Source organism: Amblyomma americanum, chromosome 6 (genome assembly GCF_052857255.1).
Source record: "Amblyomma americanum isolate KBUSLIRL-KWMA chromosome 6, ASM5285725v1, whole genome shotgun sequence".
Classification (NCBI taxonomy): Eukaryota; Metazoa; Arthropoda; class Arachnida; order Ixodida; family Ixodidae; genus Amblyomma; species Amblyomma americanum.
In genome coordinates, this window is record NC_135502.1 from 116,676,936 (window position 1) to 116,692,161 (window position 15,226).

Below are 15,226 nucleotides of genomic sequence, written 5' to 3' on the forward strand. Positions count from 1 at the left end.
AATCGCTTTCTCTGTAGTGGCTGCAGAAATATGCCCTAGCCCGAAGGCGAAAATACGTCCCCGAATCGCTTTCTCTGCAGCGGCTGCAGAAATATGCCCTAGCCGCTGAGGTTATAGAAAAGAAAGGAGCGGAGCGAAGATCGGAACGGCTGTGAAAGAGAACAACTAGGCGAGGACGCGGAGGAAAAGAGAAAATAGGAGGAAAGGGGAAAAAAGAGGGCGAGGAGGGTACAGGAGGAGGAGAGGCGCCGTTGCGAGAGGGGTTATGCAACGCCAACGAGGAAAATGAAAATGCCTTATATGCTACGTGCCTGTAGTGAATCCTTTGAACGGAAACTTTAGTGCGCCTGTTTAGCACAATGTAAAATTTCTCAGTTAGTGCAAAAGTAAGCGGCAACGAGAGTACTTGCAGGCCAGCTTTGAAATGCTGCGATTGTGCAACTCGGCGAGTTATTCGCTTGCAATCCTTATCATTAGCTGAAAAGATGCATTATAATTCGGAGCATGTCCATTCAGTTATCCTGTGTGGTTCTCTTCACAAAAGGAATGCCATAATATACAGGAATGGGCTTCTCTTTACAGGCTTTTAGTATGTGGATAAGTTCAGCGCAAGTCTTTCTACCATTTGCTAATCACTGTTAATTGAACACTCATTTGTCAAGCTTTTTGTGTTTCTGCGTCTTTTTGCTCCTGTAAATTTTGGTTGGAATATAAAGGGCGTCACGTCTGTTGCGTGCTACAATGCGTAATTAATGCCTGCTGATTCCTTTCACACATACTCGCATTTTGTGTGTGCTGCCCTTATTTTTCTGGAGTTTACTTGGTGCTTTAACAGGTTTTGGCAGTTGTCATAACATAAGTACTTGTGTGGACAGACTGCAATTTTAGGGGAGCTGATTGTGTTAAATATCCTAGTTTTCTCTTTTTCTCTATTCATAACTGAGGGGGATCAATGTTTTGACACATTCTTTCATTTCTTATATCACTATGCTCTCTATTAACGAGTGTTCGCAGGTGGATCATGGCTCGTCGCATGTGGCTCGTCTGTATCCACTTTGGAGCCTACAGCACGGATCTTGCCTCCTCGTAAAAGTAAACTTGGTGAGTTGTATGGAATGAAAGGAGCGCGTGAATTCCGACAAAGTGTTATTTTATGGCTTGTTTCAGGACAGCATTTAAATAAGCTTTTGGATTTCAGTACACATTGGATAATCATGCTGGTTTAAACGAATTGCATTTCAGCCATTACAGTATGTGAAAAATGTTGAACCCTTTGTATTATTTGGGGATTCGCGTTCCTTTTGCTTCAAGTGCCGGCAAACGAATATGATACATTACATAACATATTTTACGTGCTCATTACTACCTAACAATAAAACATACCACTCAGAATGTTTTTCTGTTTTGGTAATGGTCCCCTGGTGTTCTGTGTGTATTTACAAGCATGGGTATTTACTTGTTTATTTATATATTCATACTCAAAGGCTCCATTACAGGGTATTATTACATGAGAGGTAGACATGAAGTACGGCAATAAGGGTTACAGGTGTTCAGTTTGATGTGGCCCGCACTGGTGGGGAAATAAATTTGGAAAAATTGTTGATCGTTTCAGCCTTTTCCATCAGTAAACTGCCTCGAAGCAGTCTTCAACTATATTACAAGTGTTCTTATAGGTAGATAAAACATAGGCATCGCATTTGAGGTCTTTTTAAAGAAACGAAGTCATTGGTGCAAATGTGTTCACCATTCTACAAAACGTGTGGTCAAAACGGCTTGAAAATGATGTCATTGGATTTTCAGAACCATTCTGAATGCACTTTTACCATTTGTATGCATATCAGGCCAAGCTGGTGTCAAGGGGACCGCTTCGCTCTTTCCTGCGGCCTTTACAATCACCGCAGAAGCAATGGGAGTTTTTCTCCAGAAGTTACTCCCTCTGCTGTTGCTAGAGGCGTGAAGACCCGACCGCTTGCTCCCTGCCTGCACCTGCGGTGGTGGGTGGCATTCACTTGGTTTGCGCTGTCGGCCACTGGTTTATGGTGAGTGCAACAACGAAATTAAAAAAAAAATGCTGAGCCTGTACGTCTTCAGTGCAGCCCACATGTGCACAGATTCACCACAAAATGTGCTTGCTGAAAATATTTAAAAGCAGGAATCACTCATTCCTGATCCAGAAGGAAGTACTCTGATGATATTCTTGCACGTCTCATGGTCCATGATTAAATGATGCTTAATGATAAGGGGAAGAGAAGGAAAACTCAGTGAGTTTTGAGCTCGCCTCATAAAAATGTACCATCGCGGGCAAAAGTGTCCGCAACGTGCGAGTGGTAAATCCTGTACCGCCATTATTGGCTGCTGGCTTGAGACGATACTTGTAGAGCGTAGTCAGACTCACATACACTAACATTTGACTGTCAAATAAATATTGCGGGGCAATATATATAATACTTAATTACGCTATCACTTTTCACGTGTTCTGAATTATATTACCCCCCATATACCTCCCAACTTCCTTAAACGAGGGACTTGTATCGATACCTCGAAGGAATGCTAATGACTAATGTGTTAGCAAGTATCAGGAAAAACTGTAATGTTGGTGTTATTATTGCTGCCGCCGAACTGCTGGATGTTTGAGGACATGAGTTTTCCCAATGAGCAGTTTTTGGGTTAAGCGCAAGTTTGCTTGTAGGCATTCTTATCTGCCTAAAATCACCAGAAAGCAACAGTACAAGTTGTGTGTGCTGGCATAGATAGTGACGTGTACTGAGTATTGCAATTTCAGAAATGATGTCCGATGAATTGTTTAAGCAATAATAAAGAGCACCCTATTTGCTGTCGACGTATACATTTAACTTGCAGCATACCCTGAAGAAGCTACCAATAAAATATTTCATTTAAACATTTTTATAAAAGAAGGGCTGAGATTATGGCCAGCCGTGCGTGCGGTTGAATGTTCACTGCCCTCTAGTTTTCTTAAATTCAGGAACTTATTAACATGTCAGTATCACAAACCTTAATTTTCAGCTCCTTACATCTTAAGCTGAGCCAACTAGCATAAAACATTGCAGATTGCTTTAATTTACCTGCGTTAGGTTGAGAAGAATAATCTTTTTGGGTGTATCTTCGTTTCCTTAATGATATGAGGAAAGTTCATGTTCTTGGGAGGTTTATCAAAAGCAATGAGGAGGCTGTACAAATGCAGAATACATTGTGTCACACCGGCTGTCATTGCCTCTGAGATAAGTCTGTTTGCTAGCGAAGGCTGATTTTATTCAAAGCGCAGTTCCGAACTTTGACTTGCTGGCAGTTAGCTCGTGCTGGCAGTTATTTTCAACAACTAATTTATGCATTGTCATCTGGGGGAATGGACAGTCATGAGACACCGGCAAACTTCAAAATGCCTTTCCAAGAGGAGCAGATCTATGCCTCTTGGACGTTAAGTGTGTGCAACGTGCTGTCATCGCACTGTGCTCCTGTGGCCAGTCATGGGGTTTTCAGTGCCCATTCCATTCACGAATTATATAATGCACTTTACTTGGGTGCAGCATGAATTCTTGCTAATGCCACCGTTTTGCAAAGCTAAAGCAGCTGTGCTTGAAATTTCAGGAGCTATATTAATGCTGCAGAATTCATTACACTTTGAAAATTGTCATGCTAATGCTCCACATGGCACATCATTCTGCACACTGATGCAGACCTGCCAGAAGATGAACTACAAAGGCTGAGAGTCTTGACTTTTTGTGAAATGTAAAGTGTAGAACGGGTGACATTTGTGCTTGAAGAATACATGCTATCATGCACAGTCGGACTGAAGGCAAGCATGCAAAAACATTAATTCGTTTCAGATTTCTCTGATTCACAGTATTTGAATACAGTGCAAAGGATGAAACATACGGGCCTGATGGTTACCAATGACGTGGACCAAACTGGGAGGGAACGCACCTTCTCTTCCCGCGTGAATGGCAGATGCAGCGGTGGGGCAGTGGCGACACCACCGCGGTGTGCCAAGAGGCAGAAACAGACCCCTTTGCACAGGCCATAAGAAATAGAGCACACGTTCCCCTCGAGACCGGCCATGGTGAGACATGCGTGCAGCTTGCACCTTATAAAAGGTTAAAGACAGTCTGCAGGCTACCTGGAGTAGCGAGAGCGGTCAGTATGTTGAATGTTGTGATAAAAAGCAAAAAAAAGCTGCAGTTTTTGTATGGGCCAACCCAAGAGGAAAACCTCGTGTGCTGGATGTACTTCAGCTTTGGTATATATTATTCTGAGCAATGCTGGAAGATGTGGGCAGAATGATGACGCACACGCTATGTTGAACTGGCAACTAAATTTTATTCATGAAGCATTTTGTATATGTTCAATGCAGATAAAACAGTCAACAATCAGTCGTGTCACGTTCCATCGTTACCCTCATTCTCCTCTTCCAAAAATGCCTCTTCTGCTAGTAGTGATAGGGAGGTGCTACTTATGCATGTGTCTTTATAATCAAACATTGTTTTACGCTCAATAATTTCCTGTGCTTTTTCATCTCGGTTTCAGTCAGCTATCTGTGTATTGCATATAATCTTTGATTATAAAGAGACATGCGTGAGCAGTGCATTGCTATCGCTTCTAGTGAAAGAAAGGGTATTTCTGAAAGGGGAAAAATGAGAATAATGATGGAGCTTGTGACGGGACTGATTGTTGGCTCTTTTTTCTGCACTGTGTATACTGTAATGTTTAATGAATAAAATTCTCTTAATTCAGTGCAATGTGTGCAGTGCTTCTCATCCTTCTGTCTGTCTCTTTGAGCGCTGTTTCGAAAAATGCTGAACCAACCGCCCCAAAACCATTTTGCATGTGGTATAGTGTCTATAGTTTTTTTTTTATTTGCTTTGAATGCTTCCGATTTTTATAATGATGTTCTTTTCTCATTTTCTTACTGCAGAGAGCAAGAATATCACTGCCTGCTTGTTGCACAGCTGTGCCGTGTCATGGGGCCTGACTGCTTTACCTGCACATCCAGGTGTGGCCACACTAATACCATAACTGTTTCATTTCAGCCAGTAAAACTTTCTCGTGTCATTCAAAGAGCACCTAAAATTTTTAATGACACTTTGGGTTATTGGTGCAGTTGGAGGAGAAAAGACCTGTGGTGCATGATCATTTATGCATTATTGTGTTGTAGAGCAGCTGCCTTTCCTTATCCCTTCACTGTGATGTATTCACAGAAAAGTATGCTGAAGACTTCATACATCATTCTGTGGGAAAGGTGCTGCCAATAACACAACTGATAAGTGTGCTCACATAAGTATCATGATGTGTCTAGTGGATTGGATGAGATATCTGGGTACACAACACAAAAATAGCAATTTCAGCAGACACCGGTTGATGACACGTCAGTGCATGTTTTTTGTGCTGCTGACATGTGACAAGACTGAATAACTTTGTGATGGTGTATTTTAGTTTATAAACTTGAAATTGGGTCATTCCAAGTCATATGACCCAGATTTTGTTCGAGCATCTTCGATTTTCTTTAAAAAATGCATATAGTTTATTCTTTTACTAGAAGAATCATTATCCCAGCTTGTTTTTGCCAAAAAAAAAATTGTGCTGTGGCCCCATCTTAAATGGGCACTAAAGGGAAGTACTAAGTCAGGCCAGACCGGTAAGGTAGGATCACATTAAAGCACTTATGTCTTTTTAACCAGAAAACAACAGTTATAGATATACGTGTAAGAAAAGCGAGAAACACGTGGTAACGCCCATTGTAGATTTGAGCCGTGATAGCGAGTGGCGTACTCGTAAGCTTTCTGGAGGAACGCTACATTGCCATATGGGGCCATTACCGTCGAAATGCGAAGAAGGCAGCATGGCGAGCATAGCCGACAGTGCGAAGGGTCTCGTAGTTAAAACAGTGCAAAAGCGATAACTGAAAGAAAGGTTAGCTGCAAACATCAGCGCTGAAGCTTTCGCTGGGCATTCTGTGCACTCTGGCTGTGTACAGCCATTGTACACAGCAAGATCAGAACCGCAAAGTTCAGAACTACATTCATGATGTGTATGCTTGCTATGCAGCTGGTGAAGCAGCTTCTTTCTCAATTCAACCATCGAATCAGCTACTTTGGGCTGGCAGCGGGCATTATGAAATTGCGAAGTGTTTTTTTTTATTTTTAGTATGTGCTCGCACAGACATGCACTCATGCACATCATAAACATGTGAAGCACTATGCAGGTGCATGATCTTATATGTTTTCTGCACAGTGGAAAGGTGAATGCGCTAAAGATATCTTAAGTACCACATGCATGCACTATCAATTTTCATTTTGCTTAATAAAGAACGCATGACTATCAATTTTTTTAGACTAGACATTATGCTTTCACTTGCAAAAATTTGAAATTAATTTGTTTCATGTTTCGTTATTTTTAAACTGAAAAAGGTGGAAAGCTATCTGTTTTTGAAATTATTTACAAAATTTTATGGTCTCACAGAAGTTATATGAATGGCAAAGCAGCCTATAAAATGTTTCAGCGATGAGAAAACCTAAGCCGTGCCAGAAAAATTCTAAATTGGAAAAAAGTTGCTTTCTGCAGCATATTCAACTGTCAGTTGCATAGTGATGTGGTCCTGGTAAGCATAAGAAAGGTAGTAAGCTGCACAATACCATTCAGTCGCATTTATTGTCACAAGTTTAATTCGAGTAATTTTTGTTCTAAAAAGCATCAATGCCCTACTGTGGTATTGCTCCCTGCCTGCTCCTCAGTACAGTGCATGCTGGAGCCAGCTGCAAGTGTAGGTTTAAGCAGTGCTGCAGGTGGTGTGCTGGGCTTGAATGCTTTCAGCTTCTGGAGTACAGAGATCTACTCAAGGGCACGGTTACAAAAAATAAAAATTAAATGGCCACTTAGCAGAAGCATCAAGTAAACCCTCGTGGTAAATGAAGATGCGGACCAAAGACCACTGCAGCCACGCTCCTCATTGCGCAGAAGCAAGAAGCACTATGAAATGATGGTGCTGTCTTCTGCTTCCTTGAAGTCATTCAAGAAAAACAAATTGAACTCACTAAGTGGTTTAAAAGAGCACCTTGGAAAGAACAGTAGTGTTTCGTCACATCATCTTCATGTGCAGGCTCTTTCCCACTTAAGGGAAAACTGGGAGTGGATGGCTGCTGTGCTTCGCAAAGCACAGCTGCCGACAGCTGGGGAGAATTGATGGCAAAGGTACATGCACAATAAATATGCGCCCGTTCTAGCCGGCTCTTGGCAGCAGCGGTTCTCAAAGCGTGGCGGTGTCACACTCCCAGTTTCTCTCTACGTGTGAAACAGCCAGTGGTGCTTCAACTGTGCATGCTAGAATTACATTGTAATCAGTGACCCAATTGTTTCAAGTGTTAAAACATGAATGAACATGCCATCAGGCCTTTCAACCCACAAACATAGTAACCTCCATTTGGAGCACCTTGCAGCACTGCTTATATTTGGTTTGCAACCGGCTCTAGTGAGCACTGCAGTAAAGAGCAGGTACAGAGCAACGTTGAGGTTTGGCATCGGTGCTCAGCTTTCAACACTGTTTTCTCGCCTAATACAAAAATGACTTCAGTCACTCTCCAGAATAAATTGCATTCAATGGTAATGTGCAGCTTACTACCTTTCATATTTTTACTAGTATCACCTCACAATGAATTCACAGCTTAATATGGCAAAAAAAGCTATTTTACTTAAATTAAGAAATTTGTTTTCTGACTGCTTACGGTTTCTAATCGCTGAAACATTTTTTTGGCTTCTTTGTCTGCCAGGCAACTTAGAAAGTAGTTGTAATGATTATTGTGAGAACATAAAATTACATCAAAAATTGAAAAATCGCAGTTTTGTACTATTTTTCGCGTTTGTTATTTATTTATTGTTACACGAGTTTCGAAACTTGAGACGGCGGCTTTGGCATGGAAATTTTTTTTTCGAAAAACAAGCTGGGATAAGATTTGCCTTAGTAATGTAATAAACTGTGATGGTTTTAAGAAATTCGAAGATGGTTGAACACTTAAGTCTGTCAATTGGCAAGCAATGAGAAATGTGCATCTCCACCTTAAGTAATCACAACCTCAACTAAAATGCAAGAGGAGTGACAGAATTAAAAACATTTAACTTGACCTTTAATAAGTATATAGGTGGAGGGGGTGCTGAAGAAAACACTAGCTCGACATATTTTGCCACCACTTTTTTGCAGGCTAAGAGAAATTTTGTGTACTATTTTTGGTAGTGTCACATACTTGATCTAGTTATGTGTTCAGCCTCTTTCACATTGTTAGGAACTTTCTACCACTGCTTCAGCTCTGTTTTTGCCACTGCCTGCAAAGGCAGTAAGGGAAGCCTGCTTTTTGAAGGCTCTCGACTTTTTTGTTATTCGGCTCTGTCTGAAGTTGTTAGGTGCTGACGACAGCAGAATTACAGGAGGAAGGTTCTTTACCCGTGCAACAGGTTAAGGATGCGGAAAATAAATATGCGCTCTTTCTGTCGCTATTCTAGGCGTATAAGTGTAACACGTCGCATTAAAGTGACTAGCTTGAATCTAAACCCCTGAGACACTCGTCTTGTGGAATTTCCAAAGTGGTGCATAGTGAATGTGAAAAAATGGTGAGATTTCAAAGCCTGTGGTTGTGCAAGAGTGACGTTTTGAGTTTTGGTCGGGTGTAACAACTTTCGTGAAATTTTTATATAGTTAGGTAAAATACAAAAACAAAGCGGCAAATGCCCCTCAAATGACTGCACCCAGCCAATGGCGAGGACTTATTCTCAAAATGTGGTTAATCCCCTCAGTCCTGCTAGGGTGGTGTCGTAGGGGGAGCCAGACGAAAGCAAATTAACCATGGCGTAAGGAAAATCGTTCGACGTCATCGGCTGGAGGGCCTCCTTTGAATGGTATCTGCTGCTTCTCTCTTGGTATGTATCCGACTATAGTAACATTCACAAAAGAGCTAGCAATTGCCTTATGTGATGTCCAGAATTTAACAATGGTTAGATATGTAAATGATCTTTTACTGGTTTTATGGTTTGTTAAATTAAATGATGCCAACTTTGCTTGATTGTTCCTGAAGTCTCAGTATTTATTCACGTTCACTGTGCTTTGGAAGTGCAGCAAGGAAAGTGTCTGAAATGTTCAGATGCAACGCAGTTCTTTAAAGGTGTAGTAATGAGGATTCTGAGCTCGTATTTTTACCATGAAAACTCTATATGCTCCGAGCATTCTTGGAAACTTCGAATTATTGTCTTGTGCAGCCAATTTCTCTATTAAATTGGATTAGATGTCCTAGCTCCCACCATTTTTTTAACTGACCTCTGAGAGTAGGAGGAGTCAACTAGCGCGGGGAGTGCCTTCAGCCAGTCACAGGCGGCTCTTGCTTTTGCTTTGCTTTCAGGTTTCTACAAATAGTTTCAGTTGCAGACTGCATAGCTGCCAATTAGGCCCACAGAAATAAAAATCTCCGTGGACTGTTTGTTTTCACAAATCATTCCCCGTATTACTACGTATCACACTGCCGATGGCAAGTGGCAAGCCACCATGTTGACTGTAAGGCACTCCTCAAATTGGTTGACTCCTACGCTTGGTCAATTAAAGAAACAAAAAAGGTGGGGAACGGGACGTTTCATCCGATGTAATATGAAAATCAGCTCCACAGGACAATTCAAACTCTCTAAGAAAGCTTGCAGCGTGTAGATCGAGTTCCCATCATAAAAAGGTGAGCTCAAAATCCTCATTAGTGCTCCTTTAAAGAGGACCATATGTTGAGCTCATATTTCTAGAATATTGAAAGAAGTCATGGCGATTTATTTTTTGCAGTCTTATCTGGTTAAACGACCGTGTCGTAAGCTCATACCCTCTAAAGGCAGAGCTGAGTAAAATACAAGTCGAGACAGAAAACGGGATTCTTCCCTTTGCCACTTTTGCGAGCAGTGGTAGAAAAGGTGTAAAAGCAGTTTTACAGTGTGACCAAAAGTGTGAGAAAAACTGAACAGAGAACAGGATCAAAGTGCATACTACAACCATAATTATGCAAATTCTCTCATAACTTGAATCAGCCTGACTATGCCCACTGCAGGGTAAAGGCCTCTCCCATATATTTCCTTTGCTAGCTGTGGCCACCGTATCCCAGAAAACTTCTTATTCTCATCTGCCCACCTAACTTTCTGGAACCCCCTGCCATGCTTGCCTTCCCTTGGAATCCACTCCGTTAACATTAAGGACAAGCAGTTATCTTGATTTCACATTACATGCCCTGCCCAAGCCCATTTCTTCCTCTTGATTTCGGTAGCATGTCAATAACCCGCATTTGCTCCCTCACCGTTCTGCCTGCTTCAGGTCTCATAAATGTTACTCCTATCGTTTTTCTTTCCATAGCTCACTGCATTGTCCTGAACCTACGCTGAACACTTTTCGTTACCCTCCATGTTTCTGCCCCTTAGGAGAGTATTGGCAAGATTCTAGAATACATGGTGGCAAAATATGATGTCAGGTTGATGTTTTCTGCTCCCTACAACATTTCAGAATTGTGCTTTTTTGTAGAAATCATTGTGCCAAGAAACGGGCTGTGGAAAAAACACGCATGCAAACCAAAAGGTCACAGCTGGACATGTGTACACTGACATTACCAAGTCAGACATGCAGATTCCTTTATTGTACAAGTACACAGAGGCAAAGCTGATGCAGTCATCTCCACCTCTGCTTATATGAAACATTGTCCACACTTCCCAAGTTACTGGTCCAGATGACAGATTAAAATCTTAGCACTATGGAACAAAGGCTTACGGTGTTTTTTTTACTTTCATCCTTTTCCCTCTGCTGTCCAAACGTGGCACAATGCGGTAACAGGTGTGAGCTTGCCAGCTTCATCATAAAGAGACCAAAAATGCTGAAGGCCAAAGCTAGAGGCAGTCTGACAGTGGCAAGGCCTCATGGGCACTGACTTCAAACATGGGACTACAGTACCACTCTTTACCTCCTTTGAATATGCTGCCGTGAAGCTCAAAACAAGTTTGCTTTGTGCAAAAGCTCTTCTGACCACAACTGTGGTATTTTTGTTGATGCAGTCTCCAAGGTTTTGCAATTTCACCTTGATTCTATGTTTGTGAGGGAACAGAAAGGCCTTTATGTGTGGAAGAAAGAAGTTTGGGCAGGCTTAGGTGTGGCTCCTATCCTGAGTAATATTTTCTCTGTGTGTGTGGACCAAAACATTTAGCGCAGTTTGCAAGGCCTTGCCTTACAAGTGTTTAGTTACAATTACTTCATGTTTGTAAGGCCTTCAAAAAGGAAAGCATGGGATTGAAGTTCAGTGTTAAAGTGCTAGACGAAGAGACTGCAGTTCCTTGATGCTCTTATGGAGGGGAAAGCATGGCGTGTTTGCTAAGCTTACTACCCAAGGACAAAAGTGCCGATCCTGAGTTTCTTGTTGACATATTCGAAGTTGGTGAAGAGTGATGTCTTGTACTTGAAGTCAATGCTCAGTAGATTTTGCCACCATCATATGGTATTGCCATTCCGTCTAAAAAATTAGCAATAACCAGCTATTCACAAGATCTGGTTGTATATGTGTGTGCAGGTTTGATACAAGGCCAAGTGAAAACACCAGCTCAGGATAGGCCGGTAGGGCACAAGGTTGCTGTCATACTACCTTAATAAGCTATCTCAAGGCATTGGCAATGTGAGTTAGAGGTAAAAGTATGTGTGGTTTGTCGCACCAAGGAAGATTGCATACCGCTTGAGTTTGGTGTCAGGCACAAGACAGGCTACCTACCATTGTTGGTGCCATAGGTGCTAATGTTTTGTCGTCAATGTTATATCAGTCAGACGCCGTTGTGTGAGTGAGCAGCAGGAAGAGAATTTTTTATCTAGTTACGCTGACAGGCTCATCTTTCAGCGCACTGTGCCTCGTGTGAACGGCGCAGTTGAAAGGATGAAAGAAAAATTTTGTTGCATAGGACTAAGATTTTTATTCTTTCATATTATTCACTGGGATCAGTTAATGTGGGAAGTGTCAGAAGGCTTTCATATCAGGAAAAATGGAGGTGATTGCATCAACAGTCTCTACATTCACTAATATAAGGAATCTGCATTTTGGTGCGGCAGTGACGGCGAACATGTGTCCTGTTGCGGCCTTTTTGGATTGCGCACCTTCCCACACTGCATATCTTGAGGTGGTAAATAAGTTTCTGTTGTGTATTAAACTGCGAGTCAGGACTGGGTTTACGTCCTCTCGGTGTTAGTGTTTTTTTGCGCTGCATTACTTGAGTATGAATTCTTACCAACTAGTTCATTTCACCGTCTTAACTGGTATATACCTTTGCTCAAGCTAAGGAGCTAATGGTTGAATGCTTTTTATAGTGCGTAAGTAGAATACTTACATAGTTATTAAAGCAGAAATAAATGATTTCCTGATCAGATTTTTTATATTCTGTGTACAGTAGTAGAGTTACGCTTAGTCAGACTTAAGTATGCACTGCAGCCAAATGATTCTTTTCTCGGGTCTGAAGGATTTTAAAAGTAACCACGTATTTTCAGTTTGCTATCCTGTTTATTGTTTGAATATCTACCTCTTTGCAGGGAAATTTTTTTGGGACAAGTGTTCCATTTGAAAACTGAATTGAAATCATATTTTTGTATTTCGATGAAGTACGAATGGTTGGATGAGAAGAGTATTCATATATTCATATTTTTGTGCTAGGTACAAATAGCTATGAGCAGCAGCCTGCTTGCCTTTGGCTATGCTAATTTTGTTTATTAATCTTTCCTCTGTTTAATGTAATATTAAAAGGTATCCCAGCTGCTCCTGTAGAGGTCATTTAGGGGTAACATAAACAAATCAATAAATAAATGTTGGTAGGGCAACGGAGCGGATTCGAAGAGCAGGCAAGTGTAGCAGGGGACGGCCGAAAGTTAGGTGGAGGGATGAAATTAAGAAGTTTGCAAGCATACGGTGGGTGCAGCTGGCAAAGGACAGGGTTAATTGGAGGTACATGGGGGAGGCCTTTGCCTAGCAGTGGGCATAGTCAGGCTGATGATGATGATGATGGTCTGTATTGATAAATTCCTGCGTTCTAATTTGAAAGAACCTACTTTCACTGAAAAGAGGTGTTGAAGCCAGTGTGTAATAAAATGCAGGTACCACTACCAGTGGTTGTTTTCACAAGCATACTGGTGCTCTCATGGCAGTTATTGTGAGCATATGCTTGAAGGTACGCTGCACCACCATTCACTTCAAAACAGTCATCACGGAGTCTTTTTTGGTCTTGACCTCACAAATGGAAACTGGAAACGGAGTAGTGGGAAAAATGTCCCTTTTCTAAATTCGGTTGTCTGCAATAAATGCAATTAACATAGACAGAAAGCACCACAAAGTCCGTGACTCAGTTTTTCATGGAAAAAAAATTAGATGGAGTCCTCAGTGCGTCCTTAATTAGTACATGCCCATCTTAACAGCGGAGGCAGTATGAGGGAATGACTTCTTGTGGTAGTTTACTGAATTGCAGCCCGAAGGATTCATAACGTGGCAAGAAATTAATACTTTGTACTGCTGCCATTCCTGTAGGTGATCATCCTCATTCCTTTTTTACAGACTTGGGCAAGACATCGATGACCTTTCCACACCATGCTGTCCCAGGAGCGTTGCTGTGCATGAGTGCACAAGTATCGTTGAGCAGCTCTATGTAAGCCAGTGGCTGTGCTGTACAAGCTCTGCATACAAATAAACCTGTGATGGTAGCAGGTTGTTTTTCTCTGTTTGCAAACAGGTCAAGGAGACAGCCGTATTTTTACTTTTACATCACCATAATTTATGCTCTGCAGGTTGCAGTGCATCAGTTTCTGTTTATCATGCAGTGAATGTGCTCCTTAATCTTAGTGTAATGCATCATATAGTGTTTAGACAGCGTCTCTCATTATAATTATATCCGGTATCTGTAATATTTTATTGAGTCCCATTCCACATGCTGTTTCATCAAATTTCTGACGTCGAGCATGCGGAGCCACAGTATAAAGCAGTAGTACCATGCGTACGCCAGTCATGCTGCTACCCAGCTTGCTCGTTATGGCCATCACTCAATATTCTGTTTATGCCTGCCATAATAGCTGCACCTGAGCAATGCACGGCATTCAACATTGTACTATGCTAGGCACTCCGCAATGACCGCCATAATGCCTTGCACCTACCAGTACCTGGTACTATGCTGGCCACCCAACAGTGCCCGACATGTTACCCGGCACACACAAGCACCCGCCACTATGCTGGGCAGTCAACAGTATATTACCCGACACCCAGAAGTACCCACCACTATGCTGGGCACCCATCATGATACCCAACACCCAGCAATATGGTGGGCACCCACTACCCAACAATTTGGTGGGTGCCCACCATTGCACATCACCATAATCCACCATCATGTCGGGTGCCGGGTTCCACCATGCCTAGTAGAGTGTATTTTTTCGATAGGGGAGCCTGTGCCAGGATTCATTTCCTTTTTTTTCTTCGTCTCGGATTTTTCCGATCTCTCCACGGCAGAAAGCATGAATTTTACAAGAACGTTAGAACTGGCGCTCATGCTAGGGTTAAGCAAGGAAGAGGCGATGCGTCTCTATGAGGAGGAGGGAAGAGGCAGAGAGAGGAAAGGGCGCAAGTACGCGCAGACGATCGCGAGGCAGAAGATCGAGAAGCTAGAAGAGCTCGCGAGGCAGAACAGAATAAAAGAATAGAACGAGAGATGCAGCGATGGCGTAGAGGTAGAACGTCCGCCTCGCGTGCAAGAGGACCGGGGTTAAAATCCTGGTGCCGCGCAATTCTCCACCGGGTATTAAAAAAAAATCAGCTTGTCGATGGAATTCCATAACCAGGCCTGGAGTGCGGCCTGATCAAGGTGACCAGAACCGACAACGCACTCTCTCACCAGAGCAGGATTTGGCCACCCTGGTGTAGTACTTGGCCACAACCTTCTATGATTAAACCAATTAACCCTCGGGCCTCAGTCCCCAGCGGCTGCAGAGCAACTGACCACGGCGGCGGTCAGACCTGTGACGCAGCGGAGGGTGCTAAGAATCTCTGGCTCCGGACAGGCCGCCATTGGAATCTGAACCTGGCAATGCTTAACGCTAGAACTTTGGCTAGTGAGGCTAGCCTAGCAGTGCTGTTTGAGGAACTAGCGGGAATTAAATGGGATGTGATAGGGCTTAGCGAGGTTAGGAGGACAGGTGAGGCGTATACAG

General features: G+C 42.4%; 1 long non-coding RNA gene across 1 annotated transcript; it reads left to right on the forward strand.

The window, feature by feature from the left end:
• Positions 1-1,662: 1,662 nt before the first annotated feature.
• Positions 1,663-13,715, forward strand: LOC144094952 (uncharacterized). Its single transcript, XR_013306625.1, has 3 exons — positions 1,663-2,039; positions 4,931-5,008; positions 13,587-13,715. It is a non-coding gene; the product is annotated as an uncharacterized LOC144094952 (long non-coding RNA).
• Positions 13,716-15,226: the final 1,511 nt, after the last annotated feature.